Raw genomic sequence first — 23,390 nt, forward strand, 5'->3', positions numbered from 1 at the left:
GACACACCAGCCCGAGCCGGACTCCCCGCTTCCTAGCTGTGAGACCACGCGATTCCCTCTGCTTTTCAGAGCCTCGGCTTTCCCCTGAAAAGTAGATCAGAGCGGGGCTCCCTCCCCGTGAGACGGAATGAGATAAGAGTGGCCTCGCACACATCAGACACTTCACGAACGCTTACGGAGTAGACAGCGGGGCCCAGGGAGGGAGGCGCACATGTAACAAGTCGCGCGGGAGGAGGAAAACCGTCTGGCCTTTCGGGAGACCCTGCCCCGAGTACAGACGGGAACCCCGCCTGCCGGAGACCCCTCTGTGGGCTCCACCGCACGAAACATGTCAGCCAGAGGCAGCCCCTGGCCTGTGAGCTCACAGTAGATGCAGCAGGCGGCAGAAACCGCATTTATTGCATTTTCTGCATTTCTTGCATCAAGAATTCGCGTTGTATGTAACTGCACCGGGGGCCCCAGGCTGAGGCAGGAGGGAACACTTTTCCCTGCCGCTGCATAGAAGGGCTAGCTTAGGCAGTGGTGGGGGGCCTCCGGGAGCCAGAAACCCAGTGGGGTCTGGGCATCCCACACACTGTGGGAAACGGCCATCCACCCATGCACTCATTCTCCAGACCACCACAGCGTACCTACCTTCTCAGGCCCAGACCCGAGGGGGAGGCTGGCCACCAAGCAGTGCCGGTCAGCTTCCTGTCCTGGAAACTCAGCCTGGTGGGGGAGAGACACAGGGAGTAAGTCACCATGCATCAAGTGATCAAGGGGGGGATGATAACAGTGGAGGTTTCTTGGAGCCCTGCCTAGGGGCCGGGCTGTCTGCCTAGGACTCACCCCAGTGAAGACTCTGAGCACCAGCCTCGTAATCCCCATTCAGTTGGTGAGGAAACTGAGGCAGGGACATGTGAAATCCCATACTCACCGTCTCTCAGCTGGTGTGAGGTCGGGCTCGGATGGAACCCCAGGCTGTCGGAAGCTCCCCACCACACCCTGCTGCCGAAGACTGTTCAGCAAGGCAGTGCTGAGTGCTGGGGGGGCGTGGGTGGGCAGGGGATAGATTGATTAGTTATAAGCACCTCCCAGCGGTGCTTGAGATCCCAGCTCCTCTGTGGCCCAATCCGTTTGAAGGGCAGATTCAAAATTAGGTGGGAGCACCTATGGGCAGAGGCTTATGAAAATGGCATTATTAACCTGATGCGGAGAGGGCCCTGCCCACCTCCAGGCAGATTGCAGATAGAGACGGAGGGGGCTGGGGCTTGTTTATGTGGACGGTGCTTTAGAGAAGATGGAGTTCATGGCGGGGGGGGGGGGGGGGAGGTGGTGGCGGTGGGGGGAGAGCACTTAGGGCTTCCTCCTGGGAAGGACTGGCTTTGGAGGGGATGAGGGCGTGATGGCTGAGAGGGGGGGAGGGGTGGGGGGGAGGAGAAGGGGAGTCATCAGGGCAGCCCCTCACCTCAGGGAGCTGCTCTAAGCTGGAACCCACTCTCGGAGGGAGGGTCTCCAGCCCCTTTTCTGACAGGCACAGGGAACTACGAGCCTCCCTGCTCCTCAGTTTCCCCAAACGTGAGATGGTGATGGAAACCAAATGTCACTGTGAGAAAAGCCCCTGTTCCCACAGCCTCCCTGCACCCCCCACCACCGTTCCAGTCCTCAGACACCTGTCTGCTTCGGAGCAGTATTCAACAGGAGAGCTCTGGCTCCGGGGAGGGAGGGCCGAGGGAGGAGGGAGCGAGGAGGGCGCGATGGGGAGGGAGCGAAGGAGGGAGGAGAGCCGTGCCCCCGACTCAGAGAGGCGGTGAGCCAGGTCTGCATCGGGTAGGACTTGGGCCACTTAAGATTTGTGCCAACTCACGGTGCAGTGGAATCAGACAGTCTGAATTCTTCAGACACCAGCCAAGAGTCTGTGGCGCCCCCAGGTGCCACAAGGGGGCTGCCTGGGCCACATTTTTGAGCCCGGAAAGTGAGGAGGGGGAGACAGTCAGTAGGGGCTGGTGCTTTTGCTTTTGTAGCTGCGCTTTTAAATGCGGGCGGGGAGAGGGGGCCAGTCCCTGCCCCGGGACAGCTGGGAGGGGGTGACAGCCTCTGGCTCGGGGTGGCTGCAGGCTGCACCCCTCCCTCACTGAGGGCTGTGCTGCAATGCAGCAGGCTGCCTGAGGGTCCGGTGGGAGGAACTGTCCGCTGGGTGGCCGGCAGACTTTCCAAAATGGGGAATGAGGGGTGAGGGAGGGAGCGTTTCCAGGGTGGCGAGGTGTCCAGGAAGCCCCCCACCCCCGCTCCCCCCGCCCTGCGCAGAGAGTCTGGCCGCTGTGGACCGGCCAGAACTGGGGGAGAGGTGGAGGGGCCTGTGCTGGTCCCTAGAGTCTGGGGAAATTGTTTGGACCTGGGGTCTAGTGTTTGTCGGTTTGCGGTGGGAGATATGACTGATGCAGAAGGGGGACGCTGAGAGAGGGGGGAGAAAGGGGTTCAGGACAGCGGAAGCAGCTTGATACACAGTTTGAGGGCAAAAGCACTAACTCTTTTCCTTCCAAAAAACCAACTAAAAAATAAAGCCAGAAAAAAAAAAAAAAAGGCATTTGAAAGCTAGAGAGCTGAATCCCTACCAGCCAAGCTGGGCTCAGGAAGGACTCCTCAGGTGGACTCCTCAGGACTCCTCGGCCCTGGAGGAGGGGGGGGCCGTCAGGTCCCTTTAGAACCAGTTAAGAGGTTGACAGGACACCCCTGGGGGGCAGGAGGGTCTGAGGGGAACATGGGGCGTCTGAGGGAAGCAGGAGGGTCTGTGAGGGGCCTGGAGGGCCTGGGGGGAGCACGGGGGTGGGGTCTGAGGGAGGCAGGAGGGCCTGGGGGTGGCTGCTGGGCATCGTGTTCCTTAGCACCCTTGCACCCTGCTACTTTCTCCTTAATCCGCCCAACTCAGAACGGCTTGCTCCCACCAGCCCTGGCCCCTTTCTTGCACCCTTTCCACTTAAAAAAAAATTTTTTTTTAATGTTTATTTTTGAGAGAGACAGTGAGAGAGAGGAAGAGGCAGAGAGAGAGAGAGGGAGACGAAGAATCCAAAGCAGGCTCCAGGCTCTGAGCTGTCGGCACAGAGTCCGATGCGGGGCTCGAACCCACGGACCGTGAGATCACGACCTGAGCCGAAGTCAGATGCTCAACCGACCGAGCTACCCAGGTGGCCCTACCCTTTCCACTTTGGAGGCATTTGTTCCTATGAATCAGCTCCCTAATACCCCCCAACATTGAGGTTGGACCCTGGGCCCCTTTGCTTTTTTAAATGGCTTCCCTTTTCTTGCCCCCTCCCCTCCTGCTCTGTATTTTTACCTGTTGGTCTTTAAAACCTTCTATTCCGTAAACTTTGAAGCAACACAAAAGCAGAGGAAGGAATACCTATTTTTATTACAATGCACACAGTTTTCACATTGCTGCCACCCAGGTGCCAACAGCTGTCAGCCCCTCTTGTTTGGTCTGAGCCTTGTACTGTCCTCTTCCAACCCCCAACCCCAGACTATTTTGAAGCAAACTCCAGACACCATATCGTTTCCTCTGAGCACATTTCAGTGCATAGCTCTAAAAAAGAAGGACTCTTTTCTGTTTTAAAAACATAGCCACAATGCCACTTTCACAGTTAAAAAATTAACAGCCTTTCTTTAATGTCATCCAACATCTATTCAGCCTTCAAATATCCTCAGTTGACTCATAAATTTCTCTTGCAGTTGGCGCGTTCGAAGCGGTGTCCAAAATCTTTCCTGCATTTTCAGGGGGGGGGGCGCTGGGCTTACAGAAGGTAAGTGCAGCCACAAATCCAGGGGTTTGACTGTGTAACCCTCCCCTTAAGTGAATAACCCAAGCTCAGTAAATCTCAGTTTTCTCACTGAAAATGGGGCAACTTCTGGGTCTCCCTAAGGGTCATTTAGACGATTAGAGACCATGCACATGAAGCCCCCAGCCCTGTTTCTGATGGGTGCCAGACACTCAGCAAATAGGAGGTGCTAGAATATTCTTTTTTTTCTTTTCCTGGAAACAATTTATTTATTTATTTATTTATTTATTTATTTATTTATTTATTTTTGAGACACACACACACACACACACACACACACACACACACACAGAGTGCAAGCAGGGGAGGGGCAGAGAGAGAGAGGGAGACACAGAAGCCGAAGCAGCCTCCAGGCTCTGACCTGTCAGCACAGAGCCCGATTCTGGAAACATTTAAAGGGGAGTTGGGCCAGGGTAGGCAAAAGAGAGCTAGCTATCATCCACAAAGCAAAAGGGTCCCAGCAGTCCGGGCCCCCCGAGTGCCGTGGGTGAACCGCATCCGAACAAGGGCAGCGCAGTCTGGGGACTGGGACCTCCGGCTGGCTCAGAATTCCACCCAACAGCAGACAGCAACCCTACCAGGGACCTACCAGGGACCCCACTGGTTGCCAGTCCACTAGGTGGCACTTTCTGCTGCGAGTCCAGGAGGGACCAGGACCCCGAACTGCTCTGGCCACCGCCCATCTCTGGATGTCCCGGGGGACTGCACACCAGTAAAACACTGGAGATTCAAAATATAAAAATAAAATGCATTTCTCTGTATGTCTTGCGAGATGTAGCGGTTTCTTCTCTCGTATAGATCCTGGCCCACTTGCAGAAACAGAGGGGAGGAACATTTGCTCAGGCCAGGCATTGGTATGTCCACTCTGTCTTTAAATCGTCACCCCAGCTGTAGCAGATTTTCCCTTTATTTCACAGGTGAGAGGACTTTGAGAGGTTAGTGACTTGTCCAAATTCTGCTAGGAAGCAAGACCCAGGATTCCAATCCAGGTTTGTCTGATTCCTGTACATAATGGAGAGGTGGAAGGAGGGATGGGGGGTCTGATGGAGGCCTGCCTCCGTGAGGCATCAGCAGGTGGAGAGGTGGTGTGGAGGCTGATGCCTGCTGGCGAGATGGGTGAACAAATTCACGTATAAAGGGTGGAAAGATGGATGAGGAATAGAGAGTAGTTTCTCACCAAGATCAAAGGCTTTCTTGGTCTCTGAAGAGATGTTTCCTCTGAGTGGAGCTTGCTGGTGAAGCTCCTGCGTTTTGTTCTGCCTCTGAGTGTACTGACTGACTCAGGTGGCTCTGGGACAACAGGTCTCCTGCCATCTCACAGACACCAGGCCCTGGCTGTGGTGCTGGAGCTTCTCAGCAGCGACTCTCAGTCCCAGCGGTTTTCACACTATGATGAGAAACAGCAGGCAGCCTTCTGCTGGCTCGGGATGACTAAGCCCTGAGCCCAACCACATGCCCAGTCCTTTGGTAGCCACTTGGCATAATTTTATCTCCCCTAAATCATCACAGTGACCCTCCATGATAGCAATTACCATCCTCAATTAAGATACAAGAAAATTGAGGTTTAGGAATGATAAGTGACTTGCCCCAAATCGCGTAGGGAACCAGGATTTGGACCTTAGTCTGCTTTTTCCTTCTAAACTCCTACCCTCTTCCCATTTCTTTTTCTCTAAGACCGTGCCTGAAAAAAAATTTCACTCCTTGGGGTTAACCCTTGTTAAACTCACCCTCCTGGTCTATCAGGGAGCTGAACCTCTTATCCCCCAGACTCTAAATTTATTTCTCAAGTAACACCTTCTCTAGTTTGTCCTACTTGTGACTATCACACATATAAAGGTCAAACACACCACTGACCTCTTGCAGTACAATTCAGTCAAATTTCCAGTAGTTCCTATTAGGACTGAATGCTAAGGGGAGCGGGTGTAAAAATGACTCTAGAGCCTGGAGGTATACAAGGAATCAGTCTAGAGGGAATCAGACAGAGGGCTGAAAGACAGATCAGCAAGCCTCCCTGAAGGCCTGGCTCAAATTTAGCCAGATACGTTTTGATAATCTGCTTATGGGCTAAGTCCTGTTATACATATCCCAGATGCTCAGGCTTAATTCACGGGTCTGACATTGACTAGTTTTGTGAGTATTTAACCTCCGTGCCTCAGTTTCCTCACTTGTAATTTGGGGATACCAAAATACCTTATTAATGGGCATTTGAAAATTAAATGATTTAAACATTTAAAGTGCTTAAAACAATGTTTCCCATATGGTTAGTGTTCAATAAATATTTCATGATCGTTAAAATTATAATTGTCGTAACTGTTTTTATTGAGATGTTCAATATCTCTGGCTGCTAAGATCATTTGACACGTTCTGCGGGTAGCTGGGGCATATAGCTCAGAGAGGCATGTGAGTTTGCCTTTGGAGAGGCAGTCGGTGAAATAGAAACACATGTATTAATTTAAGACTAGAAGACTTTATCTCCAGTTAGGGAAATGAGAAATATATACACCAAATGGATATGATCCATCTAATGAAATGTTAAGCCTCGGAATAGGTGAAAGTCCCCTGAAGGAATTTCCTTGGAGGTATTGAGAATTACAGAGAGATTGAATGGGAGCTGAAAAGAAGCTGAGGAGGAGGGCAAGATGAGCAATCAAGTTGTCTTGGTTCAACTTCATGGCTTCTAGAAGCAGTGGGCAAGTTCCCTAAGCTCTTATATATGTTCTTCTCAGATTTATTTCTCTATCTGTTTTTTTCTTTTTTCTTTTTGGTCGGGGGGAGGAGAAAATAATCACTTTAGAAATGTTTCTTTATTTGCTCTTTTGAGAGTGGCCAGCTGGAACAAAGAATTGTTCCGTTGAGTCTTACCTCATGGAGGCCATGAGGACTGGGAGACCTCCTCCCCTTTATGGGTAGAACGTTTGCCACTTAAGCCTAGGCAGTGGACAGCTGCATGCGGGGGTGTTCCTGGGGGAAGGGTACCTCTGGATGCCCTACTGGCTAAGTGACAGGGTATGGGGTTAGCATCTGTGCTTACTTGCTGGCTACGATGGGTGCATGATAGGATTTTAGCATGACCTGACTCAGTGTCTGTGCAAGTCCTGTGGGACCTCTCACCACTGCACCTTCTCTAAGAAGGACGGTGTATTTATTCACCCAGGGCTATTAGTATACGCTGGAGATGCCCTGTGCTCCTGAGACTGTGTGGGAGGTCAGACGAACCCCTCTACTCACCCACACACGTATTCACACACTCACCTTGTGTGCTGACAGTGGGGCATCAGAGAGCAAGAACTCCAAAAATGAGGCAGTGGGGAGAAGTAGGGAAGACAAGACTCTGGAGCTCAGCATCTTCCTTGCTGTGTGACCACTTGTAAGTCACTTAACCTTTCTGAGGCTCAGTTCCCTCGTGTGTAAGATGGAACTAATAATGTTTGCTCAGATATCACCTTCTCGGTGGGGTTTGTGTCCTTCTTGTTGCTTGCTGTCCCTTTCCTGCTTTATTTTTCTTCATCGTTCTTATCACTGGCTCGTATACCCCGTATCGTACTTATTTATTTTTAATGTTGTCTGTTCTGTCTCTACCCAGGGGATAGTAGCTTTCAGAGTTGGTCTGTTTGGTTCATTGCGGTCTCCCAGGACCTAGACCAGTGCCTGGCACAAAACGTGTGCACAGGACTTTTGGAGGGGGTGGGGGAGAAAACAAGAGATGCTGTTGAGTTGCACCCACCCCAGAAGACTGGCGATGCATGCAAAGCAGGCAGCATGGTGCCTGGTGCAGAGTAGGCATTCAATCAATATTGGCTAATTATGATTATTATGTGTAATTCACAGGACTGCCGTGGGATCAAACGAGATAATGTATGCTAAGGCATGCTGTGAACACTACGTGCTGGGTACAGGAGGTACAACATTAACGATCCTCTGCTCCTTGGAGGGAACTTGCACTTAAACTCTATGCCTTTCGCTTCCATACCACCTGGGAGGGAGGGCAGACTGGTGGGTCGTTGCCACCTGAGACTCAGAGAGGGGAAAGGCCTTGGCCGAGGCCGCGCAGAGTGATGAAGGCAACGGCAGGAGCCTAGGTTCCCAGCCTAGCGCTCTTCCCATGACTCTGTTAGGAGACTCCCCAAGTGGATACATGTCTGTGTGTATTACCTGATACACACGTATCCGTAACATGTGTACGGTTTTAAACGTAATTGATTTTTAACTTTTTGTGTCTCAAGAGTGGCACCGTGGTCAGCGTGCTGGGCACCTACCAGGCCTGTCTGGGAGGGCAGGCAGGAAAATGGCTATATTGTCAGTAAGGGTCAGAGCAGAAGCCTTTGGAGTTTCTGGGAAACAATTTGAACGTCAAGGATCTCCTGGCGGAGACCCCCCCCCCCCGAGGGCAGCCCCATTTCATGCAATGAATTTTAGTTTTCGAAAGCGCATCCCTTAGATGGATTTCTATTTTCCAGGGCACTTGTTTAAGCTTTGATGCCGTGTCCAAAAAAAGAACAGATCCCAACAATTTCCTGCCCGAGGCCCATCCTTCCCGAAACCCTCGGCTTGGCCTGAGCGTCGAGATAATTCGTTTCTCTAATCAGATTTGGGCGGGGGGGGGGGGGGGTTGTTTGGCCAGTGGGGTGGGTGGGTGGGTCGGGGAGGGGGGTGTGCAGGGTGGGAGCTGCTTGAGGAACTGTCGGTAGCTCTCTGCACCCTCACGCTGGACCCACGAGGGTGCCGCTGTCCTCAGTCTACAAATCGCCCAAGTCGGGGCACAAGACAGAGAGGCCAGGTCACGTCTCTGCAGTTACACAGCTCATGAGTGCCTGCTGGGGTGGAACCTGGTCTGTCTGTCTGTCTAGCACCACAGCTCGGGCGCTGCTACAGAGGGAACAAAGATTTGGGTGAGGGGCTCAGAGACAGGGTGGGGGTGGGGGAGTTTACTTGGTTGCCTTTGGTGTGAAAAATAATGGCTACTTCTGCTCAGGGACCAGGGCTGGGACTATCTCACAGATGGGGAAACAGGCATAGAAAGGTCAGTTAACTCGTCTGATGTGGCCCAGCTCGTCCGGGGTTGAGGCTGGATTTGGAGGCAGGTAGCGTGATGTGGGCACGTATGCTCTCACCATTGGTAATGGGGCCTTATGACGGTGAGCACGTAGTCATGTGAATTAGAGATGGCACACAGCGTTCCAGGATCTGGGTTTGAGTCCTTTTACCATCCCCTGGCTGGTGTGCTCTTCAGGCAGTCGTATGGATTAATTGTCCCCCTTGACGGAGGCCTGCAGAGGCCCCGCCAGCCGCTGCCCCACGGAAAATATTTGTAAAGAATACATATATGTGATAAAATTTTATATACACGAAAGGGGGAGGGGAGGGCACTCAGGAGGCTTGGGAGTGACCATTGAAGGCAGAGGGCAGCAAGGGGCTAAGAGTGGGGGCATTGGAGGTGGGGGCCATGTGGTTGTTTATGGGTTTCAAGAATCAGTGAAATGAGAGGGGGACGAACCGCCCTGGGGCAATGGCCAGAAGCAACCCTGAACCAAGGATCGTGATTAATTCTCCACGACCGAGGGACGCAAAAAGAGATTGGAGTGGTTTGTGGTTATTAATTTTATTATTAAAATAATAAAAGAATAAATAACATAATGAAGACCTTGAATATGGCAATTGTGAGAATGTCGGACAAAAGATTATGATGAATCTAGGTCTGCTAACTTGACATTAACAAACAAGAAACGTCTAGGCTAGTTTCTTCCTTTGAATGGGGTTTTGTGTTCCATAGAATGGGCGCACTGGGATTTTTCACCAGAGAGGAAAGATCTTTGTGGGGAGGGAAACTGTGGATGGTTGTAGGTGGGGCTTAATGGGTTTTACTGAATAGTTAAAAATGAATGAATGCATAAATAAAATTAAAGAGGTCCAAGCATGGGCCAATGACGAGGATGTGTTTTTAAACAAGGGTTATGAGTAATCTGTTCTAGCCAATGGTAGTTATTAAAAAGCAAAACAAAACAAAACAAAACAGAGACAAAGCCCAGTAAATACAAAGGTGTTGGGATGGTGGTAGGAAGTGTATCAATCGTCCTATAGACCAGTCATTGGTCTTGAGCTAAATGGTGGATTCAAGTGTGTTCGTCGTATAGTTAAATATGAATTAGATGAGTAAATAAAAGAAATGACAGAATGAAAGAGGGCTGATCATGAACCACCAAAGATAATGTTTTATGAATTATGGATTCAGATGAATCCACTTAGGTATAATTGTGGACCACTTAAAACCATAAAACGAAAACAAAGTTCTTACCTCTGTGGATAAGAAGCATTGGTATATAAGTACTAACATAAGTACGGATCGCTGTTTTGGTTCTGCATTAGTGCTGACCTGATGTGTTTATTGTATTTTAAAAAATAACTAAAAACAGTAAAAGGGATAAGTAGGAAACAATGAAGCGATTATACCTGGAATCAAAGATTGTTATTACTTCAACTCTGCATATCTGAGTCCATTAGGAAGAAGATCTGGGCTGGTTCCTTTGTGGGTAAGAGCATAGAGACAGATGCTCTTAATGGGCGTCATTCTTTTTTTTTTTTTTTTTTTTGATTAGGTCTTGCATGTGTCTTATAAAATTGTTAAGTAAGACGTGTACAATGAGAACTACGCTTAGGCCAATGGTGATCCTGTGTCATGAACCAAACTGTGATTTAGTCCTGTGCTGCTCACCTGACGACCATTAAAAAATACCTGGGTTGTTTCATCCTTTTTAATAACTGTCTTGTGTTCCACAGAACAGAGGCCCCAGAGTGGGTCTATTGACGCTCTGTTGATCGAGATCTTGGCTGTGACCTCTCTGGCAAGTGAACCATGGATCAACCGACATGAGTGATGGTTCGTGTTATTGTTGTAAGCTGGGTGGTTGGCTGATGGATGTGTCTGTATTATTAAACGTGAATAGGCACAAATAAAATCCAAGATGGCCAAGCGTAGACCAACGGGGAGACTGTCAGGAACCAACGTGATGGATCTCATTTGGCGTAAATCATTGCCGTCTGTAAAAAGAAACAGTTATATTCGTGTACATTAATTGTAGAGATGTGTATATGTGTACGGAACATGTATATCTCTTTATATCAATATAATTGTTGCCTTTTCTTATTAATCTTGGGTCGAGGGGTGAGTTCGTGTGTGTTTATTGATTTATTAAAAATAAATGAATGCATGCCTAAATAAAATAGGAAAGGATTAAGAGTGGACTAATGAAGACAAGATTTGTGATATGATTACATAATCATACAGATTTGAAGGACATTGAAACAAAAAAATCTATGCTATTTTACCTAACTTAATAGCATTTTACTATTAATGCATACATTATGGTTTATATAGACACTTCCGCCTGGATACATTTGGGGTGTTTACTCGGTGAAAGCGATGCTCGTAGAGGCATAGATATTTGTAGTTTTCTATTTGTTGGGTAAGATTCATAAGTATTGTTTTGTGATTTTTTAAAGGCTTAAATTAAAAAGGGCCAAGTGTAGATGAATGAGGATAATGTTTCATAAACTAAGGCTGATTATTTTAATTCTATACAGGTGAAAGCCATTGAAAATGAGCCAGGGTGTTCATTTTTTAAACGGTTGCTTTCTCTTGCACGAAATGGGCCTGCCATAGTTCATTTAATCATGCAATATTTATGAGAATTTTGAATCTTATTTGGATGGATAAGGTACATTAAGAAACGTAAGTAACAGTTGATGTTCTTAAATCTTTGGCTGGAAAGTTTTTGAGGGTGTTCATAAATAAGTAAATGAATGGATGAACAGATTAAGGAATAAAACCAGAGATGGAAAACATGGACCTATGACAATAATATCTCATTATCCCAGAATTAAGATTATTCAGATTCTGTGCAGTCGGTGCTTCAGTTCAAAGTCCAGACCATCATGATTCACTTCTGGTTTGGATGTGACTCTCCTCATGCGGAAACTTCTAGAGATGGGATCTCTGTCCTCATGGGGTAAACAGGTTGTGTTGGAAACACCTCCATACTTCCCTGTTGGAAAGGAAGAGAATAGGAGACAGAGAAGTGTGGAACCCTACCGGGGAAATGATGTGAGGTCTCCCTACCTGTGGCCGTCACTTTATAGGAAAAGAAGAATAAAGACAGATGTTGGTAATAGCCATCATTCTTTTTTTTTTTTTTCCTTCTTTTTTTGTCCATCAAATTTGGAAGTAGTGGGGTTTTTTGTTTATTTATTTATTTTTGGTCATGGTCATCACTCTTATTTTAGGTGATCAATTCTATGGTATTCCCCAGAATAACAATTGAGAACCATTAATTGGTCAAGTCAATTAAAAATAGAGTGCTGTTTTTGGGTCAATGATGAGAAGGAGGGCCAAGCATGGACCAATACTGAGAATGTGGTACAAGCCATGGATTGTAGCTAATCTGGGATTTCACAATTAACATTAGTTTACAAAGTTTTAAATGTAATACCTTTCATTTTTTTTAATACTTGGTTTCTGTTCTACAGAAAGAATGCACTAGAGCTGATCCGTCATCTGGAATGATACACAGCTCGCCTCTGTGGGTAAGGAGCCTGGAGGCTGATGTAAGTGACAGTTCTTGCTCTTGGTTGGAATGGTTTGCTCATGGATGTTGACTGTATTACTTAAAAGAAACAGGTACTTTCATATGTTGGTAATACGGGAGGCCATGCGTGAACCAATGATAAGTGTGCTATGAACCAAAGATCACGGGAAATCCAATTCAATACGACTTAATTCCGTTAAAAATATGCTAAAGCATTTCCTTGTGTTATTGGTATTTTAATGTTTCGGGATTAAATATTGTACCACTGTTGATTTAAACATTCCCCTATTGATATAAAAACTCTATGCCGTTAACTGGTTGAGAGGATGGCCCTGGAGAGATGGACAAATATTATCAGTTTTCTATTCTGAACGATGGTGGATTCATAATAGTTCATTGTGTTATCTTTGAAATACAAATGAATTAAAACAAAGAGGTATGAACAGGCCAGTAATGAATGTGGGATTGGTATGTAATGGGTATGTAGAAAGCATGTTGATAGACTCATCTGCTGTTGACCTTTATAGAGAGATATATAGCATATTATTTCTGTGGGAAATTAGCCTATGGACATGTGCCATCCAATAGAGCGGCCACTAGCCACAGGTGGCTCCCAAGCACCTAGAATGTGGATAGTCTGAATTGAGATGTTGATCTATTTTGAAAATACATACCAAATTTAGAAGATGCACTCCAAAAAATGTAAAACATGTCATTAAAATGTGTTTATATAGATTACACGTTTTATTTTTAAATTTTTAAATCTTTTTTTGTTTTTGAGAGAGAGAACACGAACAGGGGAGGGGCAGAGAGAGAGAGGGAGACACAGAATCCGCAGCAGGCTCCAGGCTCTGAGCCGTCAGCACAGAGCCCGATGCGGGGCTCAAACTCACAAACTGTGAGATCATGACCTGAGTTGGAAGTCAGATACCCAACCAACTGAGCCACCCAGGCACCCATATAGATTACATGTTGAAATGATAGCATTTTAAGTTTAAATAAATTTGGGTTAAACATACAATTATCACTGATTTCATCTGTTTCTTTTTACTTTTAAAAATGTAAAAGATGTAGATTCTACTATTTTATTTTAATTTTTTTATTTGAGAGAGAGAGAGAGACAGAGAGACAGAGAGAGACAGAGAGAGATGGGGAAGGGCAGAGAGACGGAGAGACGGAATCCCAAGTACGCTCTGTGCCTTTCACAGCCTGATGCGGTGCTCGAACTCATGAACTGTGAGATCGTGACCTGAGCCAAGATCAAGAGTTGGTCGCTTAACCAACTGAGCCACCCAGGCACCCCTAAAATATAGATTCTAGAAAACTTAAAAGTTTATGGGTGGCTTGCATTATGTTTTATTGGCCGGCACTACTATGCTCCAAATGATAGCAATAGTCAAGGATCTTTTCCTTTGTTTTTCTGATCCACAGATATTGATTTATTATTGGTCAGTTAATGGATCAGTGGAAAGTAAATTGACAAAAGGGAAAAACAGGGAAAAGCACACACTTACTATTAATGTATTGAAGTGAGCATTATTTTAAAATTTTTTATGATGCACCGGAACCGTAAAAACAATGTGCAGGGGTTAATCCCCGTGGTTAATGAACATATGAATAGATGTGTGTACTAATCAGTGCTGTTGTATTGGGTTGTTGGTGTCCTGCTGTGTTTCGTTTTTGTTTTTAAGGAAAATGACCTGCAAGGAACAAGTAGCTGAGTAAATAACTAGATAGAAGAGACTGAAACATGGTAAGTGCTGAGTGAGCACAGCATTGTGAGCAAAGGTGTTGGTTAATGCAGATGGGCACCAATGGAATCCACTGAAATAAACGCCTGGTCTCAGTTTTGTGGGAAATGAGCCTGTCATCAGAGGTTAGAGAGATTGCAGGGTCTTAATCTTAGACTTTTGAGGCTTGTGGGTATTGATTATGTTATTATTGTGTAAGTGAGTCAATGAGTAAATCATTTAAATAAATGTATAAATGAACGAAAAGAGAGGCCAAGTATGGACCGATGATGAGTGTGTAACACGGACCAAGAATTATTATTAATATGTTTTTGACATACTGAAGTCCATTAAGAAAAGAAAGCACTGATGTCTGTTTGTTAAAAAGGGATGTGAGAAATAAAGAAGAAATACAGAAGAGAAATACATAAGACAATTGAAGAAGACCGATGTTGAAATTATGTCACATGCTAAGAATTATGATTAATCCAGTTTATTTATTGAGTGCATTAAATGACAACAAAGGTCTGGTTGGTTGCCTCTGTAGGTAATGAACAAGTGGACAGATACTACTTTTATTGAGAGTTTTTGACCAGTTTCTTTAGATTCCAAGCTAGGGATTGTAAGGGAATGAATGAGTATGTTTATGACACGTTCGGTTAATTAAAAGGGGACAAATCATAGACCGGTGATGGACATAACTCATAAAGCGAGGGTTAGGATAAATACAGTCTTTGTTACCAGTGTCCATATAAAAAACAAAAAGTCTAGGCTCCAACCTATTTATTTCAGGTTGACAGATAGATTCATGTCATATTATTTCACTTTGGGCTGCAGGTAGATTTACTCTTGTTAATTATCTTCTCAAAGATAGATAAATCATGAGTTAATCCATAACTAATCAAATTAAATAATAAATAAGCAAATAGAGAAATACGTAAAGAGGCTTAAGAATGAGCCCTTGTGAAATGTGCCATGAAACAAAATTTCATATTAATCTAACTTGGAACACACAAGGTCCTTTTTTGTTTGTTTGTTCATTATTTTTTAACTTAAATTTTCGTTTGTTAACATTGATGGGTATTAAGCAAGGTCCTTTTTAAAAAAAGGTGAAAGGAGGCACTTCATTCACTTTACATGTCTGTAATATTTCATTTTATATTCTGCCATTCCTGATTTACGCATTCCACCATTGATCAAGATTTGAGTTTCTTTTCTTTTTTTTAAAAGTTTATTTATTTTGAGAGAGAGAGAGAGCACACAGGCGTGTGTGTGTGAGCGGGGGAGGGGCAGAGAGAAAGAGAGAGAGAGAGAGGAGAGAGAGAACCCCAAGCAGGCTCTGCACTCTCAGTGTAGAGCCCGATGCTGGGCTCTATCTCACGACTGACTGTGAGATCATGACCTGAGCTGAACTCAAGAGTTGGACGCTCAGCCGAATGAGCCACCCAGGTGCCCCAGAGATTTGGGTTTCTAACATGTTGAGAGAGATACACAAGTAAAGATGGAAAATTACTGGTAAAGTAAAATGAGATGGTCCTGGATTTTCTTTGTTCTGTATTTTAAAATTTGAACAAACTAAAGAAAAGGAAGACCACGCAGGGTTATGATGAATGTGGGTTTGCAGAAAGAATGACTGATCTGTACATGCGACAGTAAGTCCACTGTAGAAAGAGATCTGGGGGATTAGCTCTGGGGGAAATTAGACAAAAGACAGACATTAGTAATATTCTTACATCTTATTCTTGCTTTGCTGTGATTTATGAATATGAACAAGTGATTTTTAGTCAATGAATGAATGAATGGATGAATAAACAAATGTATAAATGAGTAAATGAAAAAGTCCCAAGCCTAGACCAATGATGAGTACCCTGGGGTGTCTGAACCAAGGATTTTGATTAAACCCTATAACTCTGAGGTCTATCATAAAAACAAACCTAATTTCTTTCCTTGGTGGGACATGAACCGGGGCAGAAATCAGGAACATAGGTGTCTTGCTTGTGGCTTTGTACACCTTGGGTAAGGGTCTTTTTATTAGTGACTCATTGTTTCAGTACGTAAAGAAACGTATCTATGAACAAAGACAACGAGGGCTAGGTCTTTACCAATTATGAGAGTATCTAATGAGAAATAAATTATTATTAAAAACATTTCTGAGGAGCTGAGTTCCAGTAGGTTAAGAGTCTAAGACTTTTTTTTTAACCACGTTTCATCAGGAATATGTAGGCAGGTATAAGTATTGCTTCTGGGTTGGTGGTTGTTAATTTTATTACAAATTTTATTAAGAAAAGGGGGGGGAAGGGAAACATAATAAATGATTGATTACAGATGTACTTAAAGAAGATCAAGCATGGGCTAATGAGAGATAGGGTTAGATGAGTTATTCTCAATCAGTATCATTTTTTTTTAATTTTTTTTTAACGTTTTTATTTATTTTTGAGACAGAGAGAGACAGAGCATGAACAGGGGAGGGGCAGAGAGAGAGGGAGACACAGAATCCGAAGCAGGCTCCAGGCTCTGAGCCATCAGCCCAGAGCCCGACGCGGGGCTCGAACTCACGGACCGCGAGATCGTGACCTGAGCTGAAGTCGGACGCTTAACCGACTGAGCCACCCAGGCACCCCTCAATCAGTATCATTTTTGAAAACGACCCATTTAATTGTTTTTCTGCGGGTATAGAGTTTATGGGAAGATGTTAGTATTATTTAGGTATGTCCAGGGATGTAGTTTCACAGAGTATCGAGGATACTGTTATGAGTGAGCCAAGGAAGAGATTATTTAAAAGAGGGCAAACATGTATCAGTGAGGATAATACGTTATTACAAGAAGATAATTATTACTTTTGTTCTACCCTTCAGTATCCATATAAGTAAAAGGGGTTTCTTTGAGGCTCTGCTCACTTTGGGTAAAGGGTGTGGAGCTGATTACTTTTCATATTTAGACCATTTTGCATTTTTTTGAAAAAAAAAAGAGAACAAATTTTTACATGAGTAAATAAATAAAAAAACAGAATAAATTTATAAAGTAAGGCCAGGCATGGATCATTGATGAAAATATGTCAAGAAATGAAGATATAAATTTATAAAATTCTTATCAAGGAAGAACCATAAAAAAAGACAGTTTAGACTAGGACCTATGCGATTGGGGTTTAACAGACAGAATATGGAACAGGTATAGTTCTGAATGTGGAACAGGTGTCGTTCTGAATTCTTCCACTAGGTTGTCGGTTTAGCAGTTGTCATTGTATTACATGCATTATAATTAAAGAGGTCAGTAAGGGGTGCCTGGGGGGCTCAGTCGGTTAAGCATCTGACTTAGGCTCAGGTCATGATCTCACAGTTCGTGGGTTCGAGCCCCGTGTTGGGCTCTGTGTTGACAGCTCAGAGCCTGGAGCTGCTTTGGATTCTGTCTCTCTCTCTCTCTCTCTTTGCTCCTCCCCTGTTCACACTTATGTGTGTGTCTCTCTCTCTCAAAAAATAAATAAACATTAAAAACTTAAAGAAGTCAGGGGCGCCTGGGTGGCGCAGTCGGTTAAGCGTCCGACTTCAGCCAGGTCACGATCTCGCGGTCCGTGAGTTCGAGCCCCGCGTCAGGCTCCGGGCTGATGGCTCGGAGCCTGGAGCCTATTTCCGATTCTGTGTCTCCCTCTCTCTCTGCCCCTCCCCCGTTCATGCTCTGTCTCTCTCTGTCCCAAAAATAAATAAAAAGCGTTGAAAAAAAAATTAAAAAAAAAACACAAAACTTAAAGAAGTCAGGAAGTAAGAGGGCCATTTGTGGGCTAATCGGAATATGGTAAAAAAGGGATTTATGATCCATCTACTACAGTAGGACTGAGATGTCTTGAAAAAAATCTAAATCCATACTGCTTCTTCCATTTTCTAAAATCTGCTTGTTACTCTGCAGAGTCAGCATACCCAGTCTGATTTATCCACTATCCCGTGATGAAGATCTTGGCTGTCACTTTTATGGATAAGGGGCAAAGGGACTCATGTAAGTGACAGAGTTTGTGTTCTTGGTTTGGAGGGAATTCCTGTGGTCCATGGGATTGTTTCAGAGGAGCAATGGCCTGTGGACACATAAATGCAATCAAAGCACACCACACGTGGAACACGACTGGGAATGTGTATGAACCATGGATTAAGAGTAGCCCACTTCAGGGGCATCTGGGTGGCTCAGTCGGTTGAGCGTCCGACTTCGGCTCAGGTCATGATCTCACGGTTTGTGAGTCTGGGCCCCGCATCGGGCTCTGTGCTGACGGCTCAGAACCTGGAGCCTGCTTCAGATTCTGTGTCTCCTCTCTCTCTGCCCCTCCCCCACACGTGCTCTCTCTCTCTCTCTCTCTCTCTCTCTGCCTCTCAAAATAAAGAAAACTAATGAAAGAAATGTAAAAAAAAAAAGATTAGCCCACTTCAGATGGAACTGGAGAGTGTTATGCTAAGTGAAATAAGTCATACAGAGAAAGACAGATACCATATGTTTTCACTCTTATGTGGATCCTGACAATCTTAAGACCATGGGGAAGGGAAGGAGAAAAAAAGGTTAGAGAGGGAGGGAGCCAAAACATAAGAGACTCTCAAAAACTGAGAATAAACTGAGGGTTGATGGGGGGTGGGAGGGAGGGGAGGGCGGGTGATGGGTATGGAGGAGGACACCTGTTGGGATGAGCACTGGGTGTTGCATGAAAAACAATATGACAATAAATTTCATGTTAAAGAAAAAAAAAAGATTAGCCCACTTCAGTATAATTGAGATCCACTGAAAACAAAGTTTGAGGGTTTTGCGTTGACTTTCACAGCGGCTTTAATATTGTTTTATTTTTGCACCCCGTTTTAAGAACATTCTCTATTGATAGCTATCTAGGTTGTTACGTCTTTGAGGAAGGAGCACCTGGGAAGCTAGAAAGTATGGTCCGCATTCTAGTTCTGGAGTCAAATGGTAGGCTCAGGGCACTAGTTTCAAAATATGAAGAGCGTAAGCGAAAGACGAGCAAGCAGAGAGTAGTGAAATGCGTGGGATGGATGGCAAGTTTATTGATTAATCCATATGTGCAGCACTGATGTCCAATTAAAAAGGGATCTTGTCTAGTAGCTCTGTGGGAAATAAGCTTGTACACAGCTCTCTGCGATATTCAAAGATCTTGTCCCTGGGTTTCTGTGATTCATAGGAAGTAATTTTTTTTTTTTTAAACCAGTGAGGCCAGGAAGGAAATAATCAGTAAGTAATGCATACACAGTCAATACACAATATATACATAAATAAATGAAGAAAAAGAAGGTTAAGCTTGGATCAATGATGAGTAGTTCTGGGGTATATGAATCAAGAATTTTGATTAAACCCTAAACTCTGAGGTCCATAGAACACTGTGTATTAACTGTAGAGGAACTAGAATTTACAAAAGAAAGAAAGAAAGAAAGAAAGAAAGAAAGAAAGAGAGAAAGAAAGAAAGAAAGAAAGAAAAGAAAGAAAAAGAAAGAAAGAAAGAAAGAAAAGAAAGAAAAAGAAAGAAAGAAAGAAAGAAAGAAAGAAAGAAAGAAAGAAAGGGAAAGAAAAGAGACCTAGTCATTCTCTCTAAGGGAATAGAGTCCAGGGCAGAAGTTCAAGCCCCTTGGGGATCTGGTTCTTGGTCTTAGTGATTTTTGGGTATGGATTGTATTGGTGTAAGTGAATCAGTGAATGCACGAATAAATAAATGTGTCATTGAATGAAGACAAACATCACACATGACTGTCATGAAACAAGTATTACTCGTGTTATGTTTGTTTAACACCATGTTTCAGTAGAATACATGGGTAAGACCTGTTGCCCTCTTCAGAACACGCGGGAGGTCCAGAAGCGTAAGAGTGCACACGACTATATGTACATGGGCATGTAAGTCTGGATTGCTGGGAGTTTGCTGGTGGTTGGTTTCATTAAGAAGAAGCAAGGGTCACCTGGGTGGCTCAGTTGGTTAAGCGTCCACCTCTTGGCTTCGGCTGAGGTCATGATCTCATGGTTTGTGAGTTCGAGCCCCGTGTCGGGCTCTGTGCTCACAACGTGGACCCTGCTTGGGATTCTCTCTCTCTCCCTCTCTCTCTCTGCCATGTAAAATTATAAGCCTTATTCTTTTTCTTTCTTTTTTTTTTATAAGAAAGATTTTCTTTTCTTCTTTTAATTTTTTAATTTTTTGTTTTATTTTTTAAGTTTATTTATTTTGAGAGAGAGAGAGAGAGAGAGAGCAAGCAAGCAAGAGGGAGCGTGAGCGTGTGAACACAGTTGGGGAGGGGCAGACAGAGACGGAGGGAGAGAATCCCAAGCAGGCTCAGTACTGTCAGTGCAGAGCCCCGAAGAAGGGCTGGAACTCATGAACTGTGAGATCATGACCTGAGCTGAGACCAAGAGTCAGACGCTTAACTGACTGAGCCACCCAGGTGCCTCAATTTCCTTTCCTTTCCTTTCCTTTCCTTTCCTTTCCTTTCCTTTCCTTTCCTTTCCTTTCCTTTCCTTTCCACATTTATTTATTTTCAAGAGACAGAGTGCAAGTGGGGGAGGGGCAGAGAGAGAGGGAGATACAGAATTGGAAGCAGGCTCCAGGCTCTGAGCTGTCAGCACAGAGCCTGACGTGGGGCTTGAACCCACCAACAGGGAGATCATGACCTGAGCTGAAGTTGGATGCCTAACCAACTGAGCCATCGAGGCGCCCCTCAACTTTCTTTTTTTAATATTTATTTATTTTATTGGGGAGAGTGGCAGAGGGAGGGACGGAGAGAGAGAGAGAGAGAGAGAGAGAGAGAGAGAATCCCAAGCAGGCTCCATGTCTAGCCGTGATGTGGGGCTCGATCCCACGACTGTGAGATCGTGGCCTGAGCCAAAATCAAGAGTTGGGCGCTTAACTGACTGAGTCACCCAGGCTTTATTCTTGAGTTGAGTCTTAGATTCAATGATACTTACTACATTGCTAAAGAATGAAAATAAAATAAGCTGATAAAATAGAAGGGAGTTGAGTCTTTGCACCAGTAATGAGAATGTGATATGATCCAGCTTTGTTATTAATTTGGCAGTGTGAAACTCATGTCCACTTAAAAACATCTCATAGAGACTGTTTAGAATTGGCTTTTAATTTACAGCATGAACGCACCACAGCCAACTGAATAATTCTCTAATGGGGAAGATCTTAGTTGTTGCCTCTGTGGGTAAAGAGCATAGAGACCAACATAAATGTTACAGTCCCTGGTCTCTGGCGAGTTTGTTCATGAATTTCCAAGGACTTATTTTACACAATTTAAAATATATTAATAATAGCATAATAATAAATATATTACATATATAAAATATACTTATATGTAATAAGTATATATAAATACATATGTAATGAAATATATAAACATAAAATTGGTTACAAAATATGTAAATGTGTATTATTTATATATATAATATGTAAAATATAAAACATTTATATATATATAAAATTAAAGAACACCAAGCATTGGCCAAGGATATGAATATGTTATGAACTGTTCATGATTAGTCATTTTCAGGGCCACATGATAATATATATCATTTTAGTTCGGCACCAAAGTACATTTAGAAGTATATCCCTTCCTTGCTGAAGCTCGAGGTTATTTACTTGTTGAGGGAGGGGGATGTAGGACGATGGAGAAAATTACACGTTCTAGTGGTGAGGGAAGACGATGGTTCATAGCTGTTTATTTCACCCTCTTTACAATGAGGATACGTGAAGAGACGAGCAGAAACTTCTTATCAATATGATGTTGATGTGAAACAGCTGTCAATCCCTATGTGCGACCCAGAGGTGCACTAAGAAAGAGACATCAAGCGTATTAGCTTTGTGGGACAAATGCAAATAGACTTACCTTGGTAAAAACCATTCATCTTATTCTTGGCATTTGTGATGCATGGCTATTGACCGTGTTATAATTTATGCATGTAAAAATGATCCAGAAAGGAAGATATGAATGAAGAAGGCAAAAAAAATGCCAAGTTTGGATCAATGATGAGTACCCTGGGGTGTCTGGATTAAAGATTTTGATTAAGCTCTGTAGCTCTAATGTCATTACGAGAAGGAATGTAGCCATTCCCTCTATGGTGAAAGTGTTTACAAAGCAAGAAGGGAAGAGTAGGGATCCTGTTGTTAGGTTTTGTGTTCCTAGGATGCGGGATATTTTTAATTACACATGAAATGAAGCCTGGTCAGGAAAGAAATGAAGGAGTGAATGAGGACAAGGAAAGCCACACATTGTTTAATGATGAGACTATGTTTTGAAACATTTCTGAAGTAATGAGGTCTAGGAAAGTAAGTAGACTTTACTCCGTTCAGCAGGGAGAAGATAGGAAAGTATGCCCAAGATTGAATGTTGTCATTATGAATTGATGGCAGGTTGCTGATTTATTTTATTAAGGGAAACTGGTTGGCATTGGTAAATAATTGAAGATCTAATTGAAAAAAAAAAAGATTATGGACCAGTCATGAGAATGTGGTCCCATGACAAGATGGTTTGCTCTGAGCTTATGATCTCCTGTTAGTATTATTTAAAGCATTGTCCAGTGACTTATAATAATGACATATTATATGTTATTATAACCGAATGAATGGATTCATATTTTATTTAAAAGGTGAAAATCATACACCAGTGAGGAAGGACTCTGATTATCCTGTTTTATACTACTGCGTCTATATTTATAAAAAGCCAGGCTTTTCCCAGTTTGTATAATGTACAGACAGATGCTTCCCATTTTAATTCACTTTTCTTTTTCTTTTTTTTTTTTTTAAGTCAAAGTGCAGTTAACACACGATGTTACATTAGTTTCAGGCGCACAACATAGTGATTTGACATCTGTAGATGTTATACCGTGCTCACCATAAGTGAAGGTACTGTCTGTGCCTTTATATAATGAACAACAGGTGAAATTATTCCACGAGTAATTGAATGAGTGAATGAATGAATGGATGAACAAGTTAAGTAGAGCCAACCATGGACCACTGTTAAAAATATGCCGTGAAACAAGGATTTAAATTTATCCGATCGGTTTAAGAAAGATCCATGGAGAAGGGTAATGTAGATTTTAGCTAGGTAAAGTACCCGGACATGTTTGTAAGAGTCATAGTTATTAGTTGTGATTGGAGCGATGGATTCAGTGGTGTTCATTTTATTGTTGAAAATTAAAATTAGGGGTGCCTGGCTGGCTCATTCGGCAGAACATGCGTCTCTTGATCTCAGGATTGTGAGTTCGAGCCCTAGGTGGGTAGAGAGATGACTTAAAAATAAAATCTTAAA

General features: G+C 44.0%; 1 long non-coding RNA gene and 3 other non-coding genes across 18 annotated transcripts in view; all 4 read left to right on the plus strand.

The window, feature by feature from the left end:
* Positions 1 to 2,830: 2,830 nt before the first annotated feature.
* Positions 2,831 to 23,390, plus strand: part of LOC109274563 (uncharacterized) — a 61,815-nt gene continuing 41,255 nt past the window's right edge. For 9 of the 15 annotated variants that reach the window (XR_008417326.1, XR_008417334.1, XR_008417322.1 and 6 more), the window contains exons 1-5: positions 2,831 to 3,776; positions 4,730 to 7,711; positions 10,587 to 10,686; positions 11,391 to 14,144; positions 18,022 to 18,108. This is a non-coding gene — a long non-coding RNA (uncharacterized LOC109274563). The remainder of the gene's footprint in view (positions 3,777 to 4,729; positions 7,712 to 10,586; positions 10,687 to 11,390; positions 14,145 to 18,021; positions 18,109 to 23,390) is intronic. The other 6 variants (XR_008417336.1, XR_008417331.1, XR_008417332.1 and 3 more) reach the window with 4 other exon arrangements.
* LOC128773322 (small nucleolar RNA SNORD113/SNORD114 family) lies at positions 15,971 to 16,042 on the plus strand. The gene has a single exon (XR_008417592.1). It is a non-coding gene; the product is annotated as a small nucleolar RNA SNORD113/SNORD114 family (small nucleolar RNA).
* Positions 19,401 to 19,472, plus strand: LOC128773318 (small nucleolar RNA SNORD113/SNORD114 family). Its single transcript, XR_008417589.1, has one exon. It is a non-coding gene; the product is annotated as a small nucleolar RNA SNORD113/SNORD114 family (small nucleolar RNA).
* LOC128773329 (small nucleolar RNA SNORD113/SNORD114 family) lies at positions 22,099 to 22,170 on the plus strand. The gene has a single exon (XR_008417598.1). It is a non-coding gene; the product is annotated as a small nucleolar RNA SNORD113/SNORD114 family (small nucleolar RNA).

The sequence above is a fragment of the Panthera pardus genome, unplaced genomic scaffold, assembly GCF_024362965.1.
Source record: "Panthera pardus isolate Hobbes unplaced genomic scaffold, ASM2436296v1 HiC_scaffold_24, whole genome shotgun sequence".
In the NCBI taxonomy this organism is placed as follows: Eukaryota; Metazoa; Chordata; class Mammalia; order Carnivora; family Felidae; genus Panthera; species Panthera pardus.